This window comes from Lepidochelys olivacea (assembly GCF_965140295.1).
Source record: "Lepidochelys olivacea isolate rLepOli2 genome assembly, chromosome: 15".
Lineage (NCBI taxonomy): Eukaryota > Metazoa > Chordata > Testudines > Cheloniidae > Lepidochelys > Lepidochelys olivacea.
The window spans coordinates 6,772,931-6,794,470 of NC_140425.1; positions in this window are offsets into that span (position 1 = coordinate 6,772,931).

A 21,540-nucleotide genomic window follows, 5' to 3' on the forward strand; every position below is an offset into this window, starting at 1 on the left:
TGTAGCTATCTTTAGAAATCTCGCATTGGTACCTTCTTTGCGTTTTGTCAAATCTGCTGTGAAAGTATTCTTAAAATGAACAACATGTGCTGGCTCATCATCCAAGACTGCTATACCATAAAATATATGGCAGAATGCAGGTAAAACAGCAGGGGAAGTACAATTCTCCCCCAAGGAGTTCAGTCACAAATTTAATTAATGCATTATTTTTTTAACGAGCATCATCAGCATTCCTCTGGAATGCTGGCCGAAGCATGAAGGGACATATGAATGTTTAGCATATCTGGCACATAATACCTTGCAATGCCAGCTACAAAAGTGCCATGCAAATGCCTGTTCTCACTTTATTGTGACATTGTAAATAAGAAGAGGGCAGCATTATCTCCTGTAAATGTAAACAAACTTGTTTGTCTTAGTGACTGGCTGAACAAGAAGTAGGACTGAGCGGAGGTGTAGGCTCTGAAGTTTTACATTGTTTTGTTTTTGAATGCAGTTATGTAACAAAAAACCCTACATTTTTAAGTTGCACTTTCACGACAAAGAGATTGTACTTCAGTACTTGTATGAGGTGAATTGAAAAATACTATTTCTTTTATCATTTTTACAGTGCAAATATTTGTAATAAATAATATACATTTTGATTTCAATTACAACACAGAATACAATATATATGAAAACGTAGAAAAACATCCAAAATATTAATAAATTTCAATTGGGTATTCTATTATGTAACCATGTGATTAAAACTGCGATTAATTGTGATTAAATTTTTTGAGTTAATCACGTGAGTTAACTGCGATTAATTGACAGCCCTAATTACTAATTATTATTATTACTCCCTCCACACTAGGGTGTTAGGGGGCTTATTCCTTCACCCACTTACTTCCCTGGTCCTTCTTGCATGAACAGAGAGCAACAATACCCCAAGTCCAAAGGTGCAAACAATTCGATGTTTATTGGGGTGAACTTCCAGCAAGCATGATTCCAGTTTCCTTCCTTAGTGTCCCCCTTCTCAGCTCTGACACCACAGAGCCTTACACCTGTGTCCCTGTTCCCATTCCTGCCCTTAGCCAAACATGATTCCAATTTCCCCACCCTCATCCCTGTTCCCATTTCCCCCACCCACACACTTCCTGATTGACTGCAGACTATATAGTAAAACTTGAGTTCTGCTTAGCTATATCTTAACCAATCATTTTCCTGAAATTTAACTAACCAATCCTAATATATTGTAACATGATTATGCAACCAATTATATCCCACCACCTTAATTAGTTTACACCCAGCAAAATTAATTATACAGCAGACAGAGATTATAGAGACAAACAATAGCAAAGTGGGAAGTATAATGACAAAACAATACAGAAGTGAGGATTTCACATCCCAGCTATTGATAAGTGAGTTCTTGCCAGACAGGATGCTATCAAACTAAGTTTCCTTTTACATTTTCTAGGCACTTCCCTTTCTCTGGAGGTGATGGGCATTATCAGGACAGGATTGTATTCCTAACAGCCCAATAGCACCTTCTTTCAATGTGACTAGTTTGGAATGTGAGGATGTGACCAGTTGCTTCACAGCTTATGGCTGCCTCTGTTGCTTAGCCAAAGGCCTTAGCCTAAGAACAGGGCCTCAGACTGTCACAGTAAGAGAAGGATCTTACACTGGCAGACAGTGATTTTGATTCTTTCTTTTATACCTCTAACTAGCCAAGTGATAAGAATACACCTAAATTCTTAGAGTATAGGCCTTTATATCAGACCTGAATATCTATATCCTAACATAGGGATTGTGCCAATTTAACTATTTGAAATAATCCCTCCCACTCCTAACTGACAAGAGCCATACTGGTATATACCCTGTGTGTAGACCTTGGTATGACTCCCCTACCACAAAGGTAGCTCATCCGGGCAGATATTGTACAGCTATCATTAGACCTGTAGGGCTCAGGAACTTTCTGATTTTGTCATTGTACCTTTTGTTCCAGGAGGTAGCGTGGAGGAGGGATAAATCTGCCAGCCTGTCACTCTGTGGATACACATTACACTAAGTTCTGTTGTTCTAGCTCTCTGCCAAGTAGCAGACTCCCTAGCAAGAGACAGAGCTGTTTAATTTATGAAGGACTGAGTTTTAATCAGCTTTTTATTGTTTGTTCCAGCCATACATCACTTCAATGGCAGTTTAAAAAGTGCACCATAAGCAAATTTTACACATGCCACTCTTCTCCCCTATTTGATATCTCAAATCAAAAGTTTGACAGCTGTGCATTCTGGGAAATATGCAACCTGTGAAATAGTGCAAAAGCAGCACCAAAAACATCTTCCTTCCAGAGCTGGGGAGTATTGCAGAGCTGGCCAGATCTGGAGATTATCTTAAATCCCAAATCCCTTCCCACTGAACTTTGGGAGGAAGACGGGGCTGGAAAACCTTCTGAGACAAACAACAGATACAGCTACTATGTCAGGGTTCCCTCCCCACTTTGAACTCTAGGGTACAGATGTGGGGACCCGCATGAAAACCCCCCTAAGCTTATTTCTACCAGCTTAGGTTAAAACCTGGTACGCTGCCACCACCAAACGATTTAACAAAGAATCCGGGAAGAGCCCACTTGGAGACGTCTTCCCCCAAAATATCCCCCCAAGCCCTACACCCCCTTTCCTGGGGAGGCTTGAGAAAAAACAAGATGAGCACAAACCAGCCTTGGATTTTTAAGACCCAAAAAAACCAATTAGAATCTTAAAAAACAGAACTTTATTAGAAGAACAAAAAAGGATAAAAGAACAACTCTGTAAGATCAGAAGGGAAGATAATCTTACAGGGTAATCAGATTCAAAACATAGAGAATCCCTCTAGGCAAAACCTTAAGTTACAAAAAGACACAAAAACAGGAATACACATTCCCTCCAGCACAGTGAATTTCACAAGCCAAAACAAAGAAAACCTAATGCATTTTCTAGCTAGATTATTTACTAACTTTACAGGAGTTGGAGGGCTTGCATCCTTGATCTGTTCCCGGCAAAGGTATCACACAGACAGACAGAAGCCTTTCCCCCAGCTCCAGATCTTGATCCCTCATTGGTCATTTTGGGTCAGGTGCCTGCCAGTTTCTTAACCCTTTACAGGTAAAAGGACTTTGCCTCTGGTCAGGAGGGATTTTATAGCACTGTTTCCAGAAAGGTGGTTACCCTTCCCTTTATATTTATGACACAGCTACTATGTAATCCTCTCTCATAAACACAGGGAGTTTGTACAAGAACCTGGATCTTTCAGGATCAAAACAAAGCAGATTGCTACTACTCAAGATGAAGACCTCACCTGGTCCTTTTCTCCTCTCTTTATGTGTGCAGCCATAGATGCAAAGAGTATATTCAGATCCCTGGTTGGCTTATTTGACTGTCACTAGTGAAAGGCGCCAGGAGCCCTGGCTCAGCCCAGATGAAGTACAACTCTTGCTATAATATGAGCATTCATGCTAGTAAAACTCTGGCTATGCTGAATTCATTTTACATTTAAGTGAAGACCCATGGGATGGATTTTCTACTGTACTCACCAGCTCTAATTTCAGTCTATTTCAGACAGGAGGCGTGTGAGTCTGGATCTAGAATCCAGACAGAAGGCGTGTGAGTCTGGATCTAGAATCCAGGTCTCAGAGGCAGGTTTGGGCCCACGCTGGTTCACAGATAAATGAAAAGCAGAGGCCTGCTGAGCCAAATCCAGTGAGCAGCTCAACACCTTCATCCCAAGCAAAGTTAATGGGAGCTGATGTTGCTCATCATTTTGCTAAACGGATGCAGGTTACCTTGGTTACATTTCTTTTCTCCCACGGTTCTAGAGGAGTTCCTGTCTGGCGCTGGTGCTCAGGATGGTGCCTGGCTAATTGTTATATGGCAGGAAGGTGGTGGTCAGCTGCCTAGTCAGTGACAAGATAAATGCTGCAATGAGAATGTGGAGTCAGTGAAAAGGGGGAGAAACAAACAAACCATCTACGGGAACAAACGTGTCCCATCAGACATGCATCACTTGTGGTGAATAAAGAGCATCATTAGATGCAGCCCACCCTAGCTGTAACTCCAGCGAAGGCAACGGGCTTACCCCAGGGCTGTATTTGGCCCAGTGCATCAGTGAGTCAAATGGGCAGCATGTACTGGACTGTCACCAACATCATGATCTTCTGCAAGGCCAGTCTTGAGATGGATGCCACATACAACTGAACAACAGGGCTCAGTGGTGGAAATACAGAGGCAGGGCAGCATGTAGAGTAGAGAGACAGGACTCCTTACCCTGCAGGGAGCCATCCCACCGAATTGTAATCAGCCTTTCAAAGCACCAGTGCCTCCAAATTCCCCCCCCCCCCAGTGATAGCTGGAGTACAGCTGCACTGGGAGGAGAGTAGGGTAGACTAGGGACAACATTTTCAAAAGCAACTAAGTGACTTAGGAGCCTAAGTTCCATTTTCAGAAGTGATTGGAGTCAGATTTTCAGGTATTTAGGCAGCTAAAGATGCAGATTGGTCCCTAGAGGCTTCTGAAAATCTCACTAGGCACCTAGCTGCATCTTTGGGCTCCAGCACCTTTGAAAATCTAATCCTTAGGCATTAAAATGCCAAAATCTCTTCTGAAAATGGGACTTAGTCTCCTAAATCATGTATGTGCTTTTGAAAATGCTACTCTAGAGCCAGGCCCACAGGAAATTTTATAAATGTTGAAGTTTTTTAAAGAACCGATTTTGTAAATTTTCACAACATTATTTATCAAAAAAATTTCTGGGTTTTTGTTCTTCTTCTTGCATTTAGTAATTTATGTATTGGTTTTGAAAAGTTTTGGGGGAAGGACAGGGCTGGATTTCCAGTTAGGCACAGTGGGCAAGTGCCTAGTGGAGCTGGCGTTCTAGGGGCGCCTAAAAGTTAAAAGTGGGTTAAAAGTTTCATTTTTTACAGAAACACGAAGGTCAGCTAGTCACAGCATTTTCAACTGCCCCCCCGCCCCTCCCCTGTAGCGGGGGCGGAGGGGGGCACTGAAAATGCTGTGACCAGGGGAACATAAGATGTAAATCCAGCCGTGGGGCATGTGCTGAGATATGAGAATCATTACAATGTGGTGGTGCATCATGGCCTGTACATACCTACACGGGGAGAAGATTTCTGATAGTAGGGGGCTTTTTAATCTAGAATCATAGAATATCAGGGTTGGAAGGGACCTCAGGAGGTCATCTAGTCCAGCCCCCTGCTCAAAGCAGGACCAATCCCCAATTAAATCATCCCATCCAGGGCTTTGTCAAGCCTGACCTTAAAAACTTCTAAGGAAGGAGATTCTACTACCTCCCTAGGTAATGCATTCCAGTGTTTCACCACTCTCCTAGTGAAAAAGTTTTTCCTAATATCCAACCTAAATCTCCCCCACTGAAATTTGAGACCATTACTCCTTGTCCTGTCATCTTCTACCACTGAGAACAGTCTAGAACCATCCTCTTTGGAACCACCTCTCAGGTAGTTGAAAGCAGTTATCAAATCCCCCCTCATTCTTCTCTTCTGCAAACTAAACAATCCCAGTTCCCTCAGCCTCTCCTCATAAGTCATGTGTTCCAGACCCCTAATCATTTTTGTTGCCCTTCGCTGGACTCTCTCCAATTTTTCCACATCCTTCTTGTAGTGTGGGCCCAAAACTGGACACAGTACTCCAGATGAGGCCTCACCAACGTCAAATAGAGGGGAACGATCATGTCCCTCGATCTGCTGGCTATGCCCCTACTTATCCATCCCAAAATGCCATTGGCCTTCTTGGCAACAAGGGCACACTGCTGACTCATATCCAGCTTCTCGTCCACTGTCACCCCTAGGTCCTTTTCCGCAGAACTGCTGCCTAGCCATTCGGTCCCTAGTCTGTAGCGGTGCATTGGATTCTTCCGTCCTAAGTGCAGGACCCTGCACTTATCCTTGTTGAACCTTATCAGATTTCTTTTGGCCCAATCTTCCAATTTGTCTAGGTCCTTCTGTATCCTATCCTTACCCTCCATAGAATCATAGAATATCAAGGTTGGAAAGGACCTCAGGAGGTCATCTAGTCCAACCCCCTGCTCAAAGTACGACCAATCCCCAATTTTTGCCCCAGATCCCTAAATGGCCCCCTCAAGGATTGAACTCACAACCCTGGGTTTAGCAGGCCAACACTCAAACCATTGAGCTATCCCTCCCCATCCCTCCAGCGTATCTACCTCTCCTCCCAGTTTAGTGTCATCTGCAAACTTGCTGAGGGTGCAATCCACACCATCCTCCAGATCATTTTTGAAGATATTGAACAAAACCGGCCCCAGGACCGACCCTTGGGGCACTCCACTTGATACCGGCTGCCAACTAGACATGGAGCCATTGATCACTACCCGTTGAGCCCGACAATCTAGCCAACTTTCTACCCACCTTATAGTGCATTCATCCAGCCCATACTTCTTTAACTGGAAGAATTCCAGGGAGCCGGAGTGCAGAGAAGGCTCCTTTGCCCACCTCTGTTTACCCGGGTGGGTAAAATCCCAGCCCACAGAAGTTAGTGGCAGAATGCCCATTGACATCGGTGGTGTCCCCCTGGGCCATTTAGCTTGGCATGAAAGGATTTCACCCCTCGGGGCTTATCGCTCCCTGTCCCCCTGTCCCTTCCTGTGTTTGACTCAATCTTTCTCTCTCCTGCCTCTCCTGCTCCTTTTCCTCACAGTCTCACCCAAGCAGAGCATGAGCCCCACCGCCATGGAGAGGGAGTGGTGAGAGCCAGGCAAGTCTGACGCCCTGCAGTAGACAGGGAGAGACTGGGGGTGAAGTAAGGCCCATTACTTTTGCAGGCCCTTGGTGCCATTTCTGTCTGCCACACAACAGCCATGCCACCTACCATGCTGGTGTACCTGACCGCAAGGCGGTGAAGAGGCTGGGAGCCAATTAGCCAGTTCCCCTCTGTCCCGCCAGGCTCAGTGCTGGTTGCCAAATTCCTCACCAATGGCAGGACTACCCCTCCCACCCATACCTTGCAGGCATGCCACTGTCAGCCTGCGGTGAGGACAGCAACCACCCTGGGAAAAAGCAAGGACTGAGTGAGGGGGCCCGCTAGAGTCTGTACAGAGAGATGGGGCTGGAAGAGCAGTCCTGGGAGAGCCTCCGCACGGGGAGCACGGATAGGGAGTGAGACCCACTTGGCGGGGGAGACTGGAGAGAGAGAGCTGTTCATTGAACAGGAGCAGCAAAGTGAGTGTGACCCATTGGGGGGGCTGATGAACTGTCCAATCAATCATCTCCCTCCCCATGGGATTGTGACATCAGAGATAAACCAGTCAATCGCCCCCTCGCTCATGTTGCCTCCAACTCTCCATAGGGATTGTGATATCAGAGTAAGCGAGCCAATCATCTCCCTTCCTACTGCCCCCACCATCCCAATGGGATGATGACATCAAAAGTAAATCAGCCAATCAATGCCCTTTCTGCAGTGGCTCCTCCTCCCCTGAGGTGCTTGACAGGGAAATTTTCCAGACCTCAGCAGCGGAGTGAGGTTGGGTAAAGGCTCAGAGGCTGGATCTTGATTTATCTAGATTGGTTCTCCTCTGCCCACGCTGCTTTTGTCTTCAGCCTTCTAGCACCAGTGGGTGGCTAAGAGCTGTGGCGAACCTGCTGTCGCACACACACCTTCCAGCTGGGCATCAGTTCCGCACTACAAACACTCGATAATCAGATTCACCTGCCAATGGGGACCAGCCAATGGGAGCTGCGAGGGCAGTGCCTGCAGGCTCGGGCAGCACATGGAGACCCGCTGTCCCCCTCCCCACAAAGGGCATGCAGAGACATGCCAGCAGCCAGCCGCTTCTGGGAGCAGCACGGGGCCAGAGCCCTGCTGCACCACCAGACGGGAGCCACGTGTGGTAAGCGCCTCCCAGCCAGTGCCTGCACCTGGCACCCCCTCAAAAAATGGCTGCGTAAGAGGGGGCAGCCAAAGAGCTGCAAGGGGGCAGCCAAAGAACCACACACGGCTCCGGAGCCACAGGTTGCCGATCCCTGTTTTAGCCTTACCCAAGGCATTGGGCCTAACCAGGGGGTATCTGTGGGAATTCTCTGGTCTGTGTTATACAGGAGATCAGACTAGATGATCTAATAGTCCCCTCTGGCCTTCCGCTCTATGAAAATCTATGAAACTGGCCCCTGCAATGAGAGGATCCAGCGCAGTGGTTGAAAGCTGGAGGATGTGGGCTGTTTACTGTGCTCCCTGCTCCTCCTGGGGAGCTCGGACGGAGGAGAGAAGGGATATGAAGGAGTCACATCAAGGCGGAGACCCTGACACTTCGGCAATAAGGAGGAGAGGCCGCTGTGTTATCAAACTCTCTCCTCGACCCTGCTCCCCCAAAGCCGTCGGAAAGAATCCCATGTCTCCCATCCCCTCATCGTGCTCCAGTCTATCCCGAGTGCTTCCCACACACCACGTGAGGTGAGAGGGCCTTGTTTGCCCCCAATCAGGTTTTGTTACGAAGCAGCCAGGGCTCTTGCTAATAACAAATGAGTGTGACATGTCTGGGATCCTCTGAGTGCCACCAGGACCTCTGAACCAAAGCAAAGGGACATGTCCGATAACTGTTTTATTTCCTTTCATGCAGGCAGATCGAACCAAAGCAGAATAACTGGCAATTAGCTCAGTCAGAGGAAGTGGGTCCCACTCTGCACTGAGACTATGGAAAGGGGAAATTCCTGCCTCCTGGACCTTGTCCTTTGTTGGACTCAAAGCCTGCTCCTTTTGTTTGGGACAGGAAGTTGTTGTTCCCCATTAGAGCCCTCATCAGGCCCTAGGGCACCCTCTCCAGGCCCAGCTCAGACAGAGTGGAGGTGCCAAGACACACAAATCTGATCAAAACTTTGTGGAGCAGCTGGAAATGTCACCATGAAAAGCTCCCCTTGGAAATCCCGCACATCCTGTCTCCCCTTGGGATAGAAACTCCAGGAGAACAGCCTTGTTCCTTCTCCAATTGTCCTGCTTTCTACCTGAACATGGGGCCTGGTTCGCTTTTGTACATCTCATCTCTCTGAAAGCTTTGCCTTGGCTACCTCCATGCTTCTTCCACTCATCTGTTTCCCCTAGGAATAATGGACTCCAGAAGTTGGTCAGTGGACAGATTACAAAGGCATTTGGTCTCCAGCCCCTACGTGAGTCAGTCCCAGGGAGACCCCTGTTCAGCCTAGCCCTAGCTGGGCTTGGGTAGGGTTGGATTGTATATGAGCTCACTAGGAGAGCCGAGGAGTCAGACAGGAGCTCTCTGATACTACAGGGCTGGGCCTGGAGAAGGGACTAGTACCTGCAAAGCTTGAATTTTGATACCAGAGGTTTTTCTAAGTCAAATTAACTCCCCTTTTCCAGGGCTCCAGTTACAAACCCTCTCTGGAGATCTACACAACGGACTCTGGACTGCCCCTGCCCCTCTCACTGATTTTATACAAGTCTGCGACCCACAATTCAACACTGCAGTGGGCACAGTCCATTCCCCAGCAGGCTCAGCATTATTACCTAGTCTGCTTTCCAGGATGGGGGCCTGTCTCGCTGGGAAAGTCCCAGGTGGCCTCACTTCTTTTAAGATCTTCAGTCGTCACTGTGTAGATCTTGCAATGCGAAATCTTCTCCACCCTGTATTTCACCCCCATGCTTCTACTTGTAGCCTCTTGTGCCCTGAGAGAAATCCACAGCATAAGGGCGCAAACAGTGAACAGGCCTAGCCTAGCCAGAATAACATGTTCAAAAGCACCTAAGTGACTTAGGACCCTGTTGGCAATTAATGGACCTTGCTTCTAAGGCTAGATCTACAAAGGGAACATAGACTGAGCATTGCAATGCCTAATGTTTAGGAACCTTCCCACCTAGTGGAATCCACCACCCTGAATCGGGCACCCAGGTTCCCTGTACAATGTATGGAGAGAGTTAGGCACCTAGAGAAAGGGTTCACAAAGCCAATAGGAAATGATGACAAGAGGGATGGGGCTTAAGACTCATCCCTCAGGGGACTTAGGCACCTAACTGGAGTGGAGAGAGGCGCTTTCCTCCATTCAGGATTCACAGCCTTGCCTGGAGTTAGCCACCTCAGCCAGGTCAGTCCTTTCTCATGCTGTGGAGGTGCCTCCTATTAGCCCTCACTATTAGCAGTTCAGGCACTCACATGGGAGACCTGAGTTCAAATAACCACCCATCCAAACCACTGCAGAGCACTTGAAAATAATGAACCCCCTCAAACAAAATCAGGTTTGATTTGTGATGAACTCACTAAGCAAAGAAGGGTCTAATTTTCATAATGCATATCAGTAACGAACATGATGAATAGTTATAGCCACTGATATTCAAAAATATAATGAAGTGCAACTGCTCCAGTCAACACAATAGCTCATTATTTTGTCTTTCCTACAAACTAAATCCCAAAGCACTTCGCAAAGTTCCAATATGATTCAATCCAAAGTAAAATAATAAAAAATAGAAAAGGGAGAGAGACATAAAGAAGCTTAGACAAAAGACACGTTGCCAGCTGCGAATTGAAATGATGTATAATGCAGTTGCTATTGCACTAATCCCTGTAGCATCTAGGCACATAGGGGAGAGGTGTTGAGGAAGAGAGTTACAATGAGGCTTTTCTAAATGCCAGGAAGGAGGAGCAGAGGAGAAGGGTCTTGTGCCAGCAGTGCCAAGCTTGTGGGGAAGGGCAGAGATTGGAGTGATGTCTTTACTTGAAGTGTATCATTCAGTCACTAGACATCACTGTGTGCTGTATAGAGAGACGGTGTGGTCACTGGTAAACAAAAGAGACAAAGTTGAGACTCATGGTGTGTGTAAACTCAGTTATGTCTGTATTTGTTTTAATTAATATGAGCTTCCTGCTTAACATTGACCAGGAGTCCATATATCATGACTAGGACAGGTCTAAAATTTTCTGTTGACACTTTTTTTTATGGAAAATTGGGGGTTTGCCTGAATTAACATTTTTGCAGAAGTTGTCTGCATTCCTTGAAAAAGTTTGGTATTTTGTTGAAATACCAAAAATTCCAAAATAGAATATTTGGGGAGAATCCTGAACATTTTTCAGTTTTTGACAGTTTGAGAGTGAAAAATTTTTGGTTTGGGGCCAAAACATTTTAGTTTGGGGCTTTTTTAATTAAAATTGGAATTTTCTGCTGCAAAAGCCTCCATTTCCCAAGCAGCTTCAATCCTGACAGAAAGGAGGCTGGACTAGACAGAGTAAAAGTAGGTCGGGGGGGGGGGAGCGGGGGTTCTATTCCAAAATGTAGCAGTGGTTTTATCACTGGCAGCAAAATGACATTTGGGCTTCTCTGTGTTAAGTGCTAATTAATAGACCCAAACTGACCATGGAAGGAGCTGGCCAACACATTCTGTGCACTGTGGGCTTGCTCAGTTCTCCAGTTACAAAGGCTTCGTTTCAGAGATGGGTTCCTCAGGTGTTTCCTGGAAGCCTAAATAGTTTGCAAGAGGGGAAGGAGCACCTGGGTTTCTTCTTTCCAGTTGGCTGCTACAGCAAGTTAATGTCTGATGAGGAATCCAAGACCAACCGCTTTGTCATATGCTGAATACCATGTCGCTGCTCCCCCAGGAGCCAGAGCACAATTGTTTCCTAAACAGCCAAACAAATGGAGAGCGGCACTTTCATTATTTATTCATCAGATGCTGCCTCCCCCCCCCACACCCCGTGGCTGCTCCAGCCCCACTTGCTATTTTTCTTTATTATAAAATGCCACGATCAAATCCTTCCCCCGACTGGCTTTAACACATCACTGGCAGCAGGGGAATGCGGATGAGCAATGTGCCACATCCCTGCCCATCACAGGCCTTCCCGGCATGCTGCACGCAGCTACGATATTAGGGAGGATGGGGGCAATTCAGCTGCACCAGGGACTTCGTGGACACGGAAATATAACCCTAAACTCCAGTGGCCACTGAATCACTGCCATGCGACGGCTGAGCACACCATGAAAGGGCAGGGTGGCCAGAGTGCAGACTGGTACCAAGACTGCGGGCCCAAGGCTCCCCACGTCAGGGACTGTGCTGAGACCTACACTCCATCCCTGTCTCCCACAGGTCCCCCAGCCAGGGCCCACACCGAGGCTGGCTCTCCATCCCTGTCTCCCCCACATCCCCCAGCCGGGGCCCACACCGAGGCTGGCTCTCCATCCCTGTCTCCCCCACATCCCCCAGCCAGGGCCCACACCGAGGCTGGCTCTCCATCCCTGTCTCCCCCACATCCCCCAGCCGGGGCCCACACCGAGGCTGGCTCTCCATCCCTGTCTCCCCCACATCCCGCAACCGGGGCCCACACCGAGGCTGGCTCTCCATCCCTGTCTCCCCCACATCCCGCAACCGGGGCCCACACCGAGGCTGGCTCTCCATCCCTGTCTCCCCCACATCCCGCAACCGGAGCCCACACCGAGGCTGGCTCTCCATCCCTGTCTCCCCCACATCCCGCAACCGGGGCCCACACCGAGGCTGGCTCTCCATCCCTGTCTCCCCCACATCCCGCAACCGGAGCCCACACCGAGGCTGGCTCTCCATCCCTGTCTCCCCCACATCCCGCAACCGGAGCCCACACCGAGGCTGGCTCTCCATCCCTGTCTCCCCCACATTCCGCAACCGGGGCCCACACCGAGGCTGGCTCTCCATCCCTGTCTCCCCCACATCCCGCAACTGGGGCCCACACCGAGGCTGGCTATCCATCCCTGTACCTCCCCACACACCCATCTCCAGGCCCAGGCTCTGAATGGTACGCCATCCCTGTCCCCCTGCCCCCAGGCCCCAGGCTCTCGACTGCCACTCCATCTCTTCCCCCCGCACAGGACACAGCAGAATCCTCCCTCTCCTCCCCCTTGCAAAGCAGCTCACCAGAGAGTGGGAAGGAAGCTGGCCCGAGGAGGGGTCGCTGCCCCTGACACCCCCATGAAGTGTTGCTCATCAGCCCCAGGGTAAAGGCGGGAGCACCTGCCCCATCTCTGCCCCCTGCTTTACCATGCCAGGAGCCCCTCTGCTGTCTCAGGTCTATGGCCCCCACTCCCACTGTGTCATGGTCCATCTCCTGCAGCTAGAGAATGCCAAAAAGCAAGCAAGGGGATACCTGATTTTGCTGCTTGTATAAACCCCTCCCCCTTCCCTGCCCTTCTCCTCTGAAGCTCGGGTGAGGGAGCCACTGCATATGGATGAGCTCCACTCCTGTGGCTGGTGAATCCCATTCCTGGGCCCTGTCCCTGCTCCTGCCTGACAGCGCCTTTGGGAGCAAGCCTGCAGGAGCAGAATGACTTTCTGGGACCCTCAGCTGCAGCAGCTCAGAGCATTGTCCTGGTGCCAGAGCAAATGGCTGGAGCATCTGGGCACCGGGCAGCAGCTTATCACACCACCTTCCCCGGGCTCTGGGAGCTCCACAGCAAGCTGAGCATGAGCCCTGCATCCTGTTGCCCAAGCTGGAGCGTCTGGAGCTGCTTCATTGACATTGAGAAATGCAGGGGCTGAGTGAATTAAATATGAAAAGCAACAATCCAGTCAGCACAGAGATCCCTGGGTTATTTATTCTGATATTAGGCTGTGTATTTGACACTGCCCTCCCATTTCCAATACGCTGCAGTTCGCTGCATTAGCAACAGCTGCAACTGCCACTGTCGTATCCTTGCTAAATAGCTGGGGCTGCATCGCCTGGGTTGAGGGGGGAGGCTGAGGGACATTTGGCCTCTGCGAAGGTGGTTTGAGATTGTGGGACCAGCACCGTTGCTGGGCATTTCTGCTGAACAGATCAGCAGTGAAATGGTTAACAATGATGAGAAGTGTGTGTGTGTGTGGGCGGGGGGGGGGGGGGGAGGTCAGCGTTAACATGTCAGGGGGACAGATCACACCACCCAGAGCTGTTATTGCAGGCTAGCTGCAGACCCAAGCAGACATCAGCTGCACTCACGGTTTTCCCCACAATCGTTAGGACTAGAATAGAAAAGGGAAGCTGCAGCACTGCTCCGATGAAAGGAAGTACCTTGGCCCTGCTGAATACTGCCTCCCCAGTCTCCTCCTGCACAGTCAGGGGGAATGAGGGTGAAAGCAGGTGTCTGCAGCCAGCCCCAAGCCAGAAAGAGGGATCGCCCGTAACGGCAGCACTAATAATAAACAGTGATAGCATGCTGTAAATCTGCCCAGGGCTTTGCAAATAGATAAATGTGTTCCCTGCCTGGAGACAATCTAATGACTAGCTCCTGCTCTCTGTCTGGAGGAGCTCCGCTCAAATTGATGAGGATCACACCAGGGCAGGAACCAACTGCTCATCAGAGGAGCCAAATTAACCTAGAATGAGAGGAAACAGGGACGCTGCTGAGAAGGGAGAGCAGGATACCTGTGGAGGGTGGTGGGAGTGGTTTGAATGAGGAGGATTTGGGGAGGGGTTCTGGGCAGGGTGTGAGATCCAGGCAGAGCTGGTCCAAACTCGGAATTTCCATGCTGGGAGGAAAACTGACATTCTGAAATTTCCTTTCATCCCAAATCAGAACAAAAAGTTAAAATTTCCTGCAAAAAAGAAATTCACTTCAGAAAAATGGAAACGACCTTCTCAAAACATTCCATTTCCATAAGGTCAAAGCGCTTTGTTTCAACAATAGAATAGAAAACAGTCAAAATGAAACACTTCAGACATATCAAAATGAAACCTTTCAACTCCGTTGGAATGGACCATTCAGATAATTTGTTGTCAAAGATTGAGGACATTGACACATTTCCATGAAACATTTGGATTCCGTTGAATCAACATTTGCCAGTGGAAAACAGTTCCATTGGAAAGTGTTTGACCAGCTCTACTTGCAGGAGTTGACAGCAGTGTGATGGAAAGAGCAAAGCTAAAAAGGGCGACTGTCCTTAGGGCAGAGAACTAGTGAGAATGTGGAGATGGAGAGGGGAAAATGAGAGCAGAGGTAGCTGGGGCAAGACAGTGGGGCCCTGCTGGTGAGCAAGAGGAGCTTGAATATGATGCAGTAAGGAAGTGAGGAAGATGATTAGGAATAGAACCTAGGGAGGAAGGGGTTAGCAATGGTTGGTGACGCTTTCCAGAGTATAGGCCCAGCGCCTTTGATCCTCACAGAATATCAGCTGCCGAACTGGTTGAAAATTTTCCACTGAAAGTTTCTCGTTGGAAAATGGGGTTTCATCCACATAGAAGTTTTCCAAGGGAAAATATCAATGAGACAAAATGTCTCTGTTTTCCAAAACAACAGTTTCCAAGGCACAGATCGTGAAGTTTCAAACTCACGTTTCATTTCACTCAAACATGTCAGCCTTTTTCCTCTCGGAGTTTCCAAATCAAGGTTCTTCTGAACTGTTTGTTCCAGGGACATTTTTGCAATTTTGACTCTCTGTCCCTGTTTGGGATGAAAACACGTGTTGCGACATGAGAATTTCCTGCGGGATGGAAATTCCATTTTCTAGCCAGTGCTAATTGGCACGTTCCATCGCTCAGCCCCTCACTTACCACTCTACCTGCCAAACTGGAAATATTTGTAAAAGCCAAGTTGGCAGAATGAGACTGGAACAGGCTGGAGATAGAGAACAGGGGCCCTACACAGCCAGCCAGCCAGCCAGCCGTAGGCACCTGAGGCCCAATATAAATGCCCCTCCAGCCATCTCTCTGAGCCGTCCCAGGTGATGGGACATACAAAATGAGAAAGGGGAGAAAATGCTGTAGTGGGTGGGGGTCAGGGTGGTCTCTATGGGAGGGGTGGGCAGCTGAGGAGAGGAGAACAGATGTGGTTGTTTTTGCTTCTTCCCCATCCTCACCCCTCCCGCACTCCCTCTCCCAGTCCCCATTGAGAATGGCCCTCAGGGCACAGCAAAAGGCTGGGGGAGAGGCAGTGCCATCCACTCCGAGGCCCGCTGTGCTGTGTGCTTTCCCTTACTACTGCAGAAACTTGCCTGTATTTCAGACCTTGCTGCCACAGACTCAGCTCCTTCTTCATTTGCACTGTAATTTATAGAGCAATTATTTGGTGAGCTGCAGTTCAAGTGTGTCATTAATAAAGTGTGCATCTGGGCATGTCCCGAAAAGTTATTAGCCCTTTGGTCCCTGGCACATGGGGGTGTCTTCAGGGGGCAGTGACAAGTGACTGACACACACAGCTCCTTTCCCCACATTCAGGAGGGCAGGTCCACCCACATATTCCTCCCCCTTCATTCAGAGATTGCCCCTTTCCTTTGGAGAGTAAATGACCTGTGATCTCCCCCTCTCTCTGCAGCCCAGATTTCATTTCACTCCATTGAACGTCCTTCCCCGGATTTTGATTTTGGACTAATGGGGAAAAATTGTATTGTTCCCGTTGCACAGCGACAGGATGCTGGTAATTACTGTCATTTGTATCGATAAACTAGGGCATTGCAATCGCCCGGCTCTGGCTTCCAGACAATTCCTCCAAAACATCCCCAGCCATTTTATAATGGCCCAGAAGGTTCAGGGTGCCAAAGTGTCCAATCCTGAAAGGAACTGACCTCCCAGAGCTTGCATTGAAGCCAAAATAGGTTGCAGAAGCTCAGCACAGTTTCGGCACAGAATCGGACATTTATTGTGCCCACAAACTCATTGGAAGTTAACAGCAGCTCTCTGACATTGCCCGAGCCAACTCCAATGGACATCAGTGAGAGCCTTTCTAGGGACTTCAATGGGGGTTGGGCTGGGCCAGTAGAGGTTTGCAAATCCAGGGCTCTGGGCTGGAAGTCAGGACACTTGGGTTCTGTTCCTGACTCTATTGCTGATCACCTTTGGGACCCCGAGGGAGCTACTGCGCCTCGCTGTGCCTCAGTTTCCCTATCCGTAACTTGAGGATTATCCTGGTGACTTTTCTGAGATCTACACAAAAGTGCCAGATGGGAGCTAACGATCACTATCCCTGTTTTATAGAGAGAGAAACAAAGAGAAGGTGACACCCTGATCCTGCAAATATTTAGGCACAAGTTGAACTTGACCTCTGGGAGCTGTCTCACTGCAGTCACTGGGAGATCTGTGGCTACAACCCAGGTGTTTAAAGGTTTGTAGATACCTGAAGATGCAGCTTGGTGCCCAGTGGAAGTGACAAAGTGCTGTGCCTACGTGCTTTTGAAAATCCTGTTAGGAGTCTGTCCGCAAATGTCTGTCTGGCTCAGGAACCTGGGTCAGGCACGTTCCATCGCTCAGCCCCTCACTTACCGGTCTACCTACCAAACTGGAAATATTTGTAAAAGCCAAGCCCACTGATGTTCCATGAGACTTTGGCTCCTAAAGACTAGATCCACAAAGGGGACATACGCTCAGCTTTGCAACACCTAATGTTTCAACACCCTTCTGTCTAATGGGATCTACAGCCCCGAGTTAGTCAAAGAGCATAAGGCCAGATGGGACCAGTAGATCATCCAGTCTGACCTGTACAGCACAGGCCACCAACACCTGCACACTAACCCAACAACCAAAACCAGACCAAAGCCTCACATCCCACAGACCGGAGTGTTACAACCCAGGTGCCCCTGGTTCCCTAGACAATGAATAGGTAGAGAGAGGTGCCTAGCCATGGAATCCCCAAAAGCCAACACACTCAGTAGGGAGGGGCCTAAACTAGTCAATAGCAGATGCCAAGGAGAGGAGTATGGCCAAAGCCCCACCCCTCAGAGGGAGGCAAGGTACAGACGTGAGTGGCTAGCCACTCCCACCGCTTGCCCAACCATGGCTGAACTGCTTGCTCCGAACTCTCACATACACCTGCTGGAGCTGGAAATTGCCGCTCCAGCTCAACACGCAGCCACACCCTAAGGAACCTAACTCTGGGCTGGAGGGAGGCGCCTGCCTCTGCTTGGGCTTGTCCGCCATGATCCCTCTTCTGGAGAGAATCAGCTGCACCAGGTCACCTGGTTCTGATAAGAGGAGGAGATGGTGCCCCTGTATGTCCAACAGCCCAGTGGTTAGAGCACTTTTCCAGGACATGGGAGACCCGACATCACCATGCTGCCTGATACAGAGAAGGGACTTGATGTGAAGGCTCCCCGCTCTTAGCTGAGTGCTCTGACCACCAGGCTATTCTCCCACTCACTTTCTGGCCCAATGGATATTTACAAATTTTAAACAGATGAAAGCAAAAACCCCATAGCCCAGAGGTTAGGGCGCTCCCTGAGGCAGCGGGACACCCGGGAAAGTCCCTGATCCGCATCAGGCAGAGTGAGGATGTAAAGCCAGGTCTCCCGCATCCTGCATGAGCGCTCTAACCACTGAGCTAACCAGTGGGGCAGCTCCTGTGTGGGGCCTGACCCAAAAGACAGGCTCCAAGGTCTCGTCAGAGCACAGCTGCTGGAGTGAGCCCCAACGGGGACATAAAGGAGGGGTGCCTACATTGAAGAGCTCACCAGCGCTTAGGCAGGTGTCAGGACACAGATTGCTCTGCCTGTGCCCACTGGTGGGAATTTCAGTGCCTGCAGGGTCAGGCAGCAGTGAGCAGGAATTTTGAGGATCTAAATGTTGGGTTCTGATGCCTAAAGTGGCAGTTAGGCCCATAGATCCCTTTGTCGGTGAAGGATTCATGCAGGGTTCATGCACTTGGGAACACTCAGGGCACACCCGGAGTGTTGTGTAGGAGCTGTGCACACACGGCTCCTCTCAAGGGCATGAACCTTGGAAACTCGCCCAGAGGACATGAACCGTGGGAAGCCTCCCAGGACTGGGCTCAAGGCCCGAGAGCAAGGAATGCGGTAGATAGAAATTGGTAAATAAGAATATTAAACAAAGCCAGTGTATTCCTTTTATCTGATGGAGTATATAATGCGCAGGAGGAGGGGGAGAAAAAAAGAGAGGGTGGAAAGCTGACAAGGCAGACCAGCTTGCTTGCTTGCTTAAAGCCTTGTTCTGTCTTGTGTTTGGACCACAACAACTGGCACCCAAACGTGAGGCCCTCAGCACTCACCTCGCCCAGCAAGGGTTTCAGATGCGTCACTCATCCGCTTCGCGGATCCCGGTGAATATTTTTCGTCGTGGTAAGTATGGGAAGCTCCCTCTCTGCTTTGCAAGTGCAACACCGCAATGAGCTACAATATTTGCTGCGTAAGGCTCAGCATGATTGCCCCACTCAAGAACTCACTCTCCTGCTACAGGAGGTGAGTGCCCAATGCCCGTGGTACCCTGAAGCCGGAACCCTTAAGCTAGCGGACTGGAAGCGGTTGGGCCAGACATTGCACAAAGAGCCTCAGGCGCCTGTGCAGGCTTTACATGCCTGGCACCTCTGCCGCGACGCGATACAGCGTGTCGCCTCGGAAAGGCCCTCCCTCGCGCCAGTAGAGAGGCTGGTGATCTCGCCACTCCCGTCCGCTCCTGCAGCCGTCCCCCCTCCTGGCGATGCGACACAGCGTGTCGCCTTGGAAAGACCCTCTCCTGCGCCAATAGAGGGGCTGCCGATCTCGCCACCCCCGTCTGCTCCTGCAGCCATCCCTCCCCCTGCTTCGCCCCCAGTGCCTCAATTACTGCCGCCTCCTTTGTCTTCCCCTCTGGAGCCGGTGAATGGTCACCATCCCCCCGTGGGGCCCCATGCTCCGGGGCCCCCCGGGGGGTCATCCGCATCTGCTCAGGGGCTTTCGCTGGTGCAACAAATGGTTCACGCAGCGAAGACTCGCTCAGATATTACAGCAGAGGAGCTGGCTGATTTGGTCTCAGTTTGTCCGGTGACCTGGCAGGATGATGGCCAGGGCAACCAGCTTGCAAACTGGGTCAGTTTGCCTTACTCAGTGATCAGAGAGGTAAAGAAAGCGATTCGTGAGTTCAGCCTCACTAGCACATATGTACGTGGTCTCCTTGAAGGGCTAGGTACTGGGTACACCCTAGTCCCTGAAGATTGGAAGGCGCTGTTGCCCATGATGCTGACGCCCAGTCAGTATGTTATTTGGCTTAGTGAGTATCGGCAGATGGCGGAATGCCAAGCCCAGGTATATAGAGAGCAAGGTGTCACTTATGTGCAGTTAGCAGGGGAGGGCCCATTTGCTACTGTTGAGATGCAGTCTCAACTCCCTCAGGCCGTCTTCCCCATTATTTCTGCCTGCGCCCAGCATGCTTTCCGGAAGGTCCTGGATTCAGGCAAGCCTACCAAAAGCTTTGCCAGTATCCGTCAGGGTGCATCAGAGTCCTTTATGGATTTTACCAACAGATTGCAGGAGGCTATCCTCCGACAGGTGGATAACCCTGCAGCAGCTCAGGAGATCCTGTTGAAAATGGAGGTTGAAAATGCGAATGAGGATTGCCACCGTGCTCTCCAGGCGGCACAAGCCGCTGGCGTTATAGAGCTGTTGGACATGCTGCGGGCATGCCAAAACATCAGAACCCAAGCACATAAAGCTGGGGCTCTGGCCGCTGCCCTACAAAAAAGCGGGAAGGAGGGGAAGTGGTGTTATCGCTGTGGTAAGGAGGGTCACTTTTAGCAGGAGTGCTGCTCATCGACGGCGCCTGCCCGCCCCTCAAAGAAGTGCACCAAGTGTCGGAAGGGCTATCACTGGGCTAATCAGTGTCGTAGCAGGTCGGGAAACCGCACAACGGGTCCCCCCCAATCCCAGGGCCAAACGGGGGTGTTCCCCACTCAGAAAACTGTTCCTCTGTCTTAAAATCCATAGACTCCATGAGGGCGGCGACTGCCGGAAGTGCAAGGCTTGATTTGATTATGCAGGAGGATGCTGATTTTTAGTTGCCCGGGGGAGGTTTGTGCCATACCTACACAGGTGACGGGACCTCTCCCTGCCGGATTTGTGGGTCTGGTTCTCCCTCGCTCACACGCTGGGAAACAGGTTTTTTTTGTCATCCCAGGGGTCATTGACGCAGATTACACCGGCATTATTAAGGTTCAGGTGTGGACCCATCTTCTGCAGTCGCTCCAGCGTGGACGGTCAATTGCACAATTGATTTTAGTCCCCTATCAGGTGCCAGCCGCAGAGGATTGAGCCCGGGGCAGGAACGGCTTTGGATCGACGCTGTCTCAGTTGCCGTCTCACAACATGTCCTCTCCACTTGTTGCTCTAACAATGTCGGTCCACCCCTCGAAACCTCAGTTAACACTTCTCTTAAATAATGTTCCTTTTACAGGGCTGGTGGACACTGGAGCTGACGTTACGGTGATTCGTGATCCGGAGTGGCCGGTCGGTTGGCCAACAGTTCCTTCTAAAGAGTTGTGGGGGATCGGGGGTAGCAAACCCGGGCGCCAAAGTTTGTCTTGGGTCACGGTCTCTAAACCAAGAGGCCGTGCCCTTGCTACAATCCACCCTTTTGTGCTCCCTGTCCACCTCAATATTTGGGGCTGTGACTTACTTGTAAAGCTGGACACCACCCTCGATATTAATATATAATGGCCCAAAACCCTCCCCCGCCCACCTTGCCCTCCGCATTACCATTGGTATGGCAATCCTTAGAGCCCGTATGGATTGACCAGTGGCCCCTTCCCCTAGAAAAGCTGAAAGCACTTCATTCACTTGTACAACAACATTTGCATGCATAGCGCTTGGAGAGCTTCATGAGTCCTTGGAACTAGCTGCTGTTATTTTG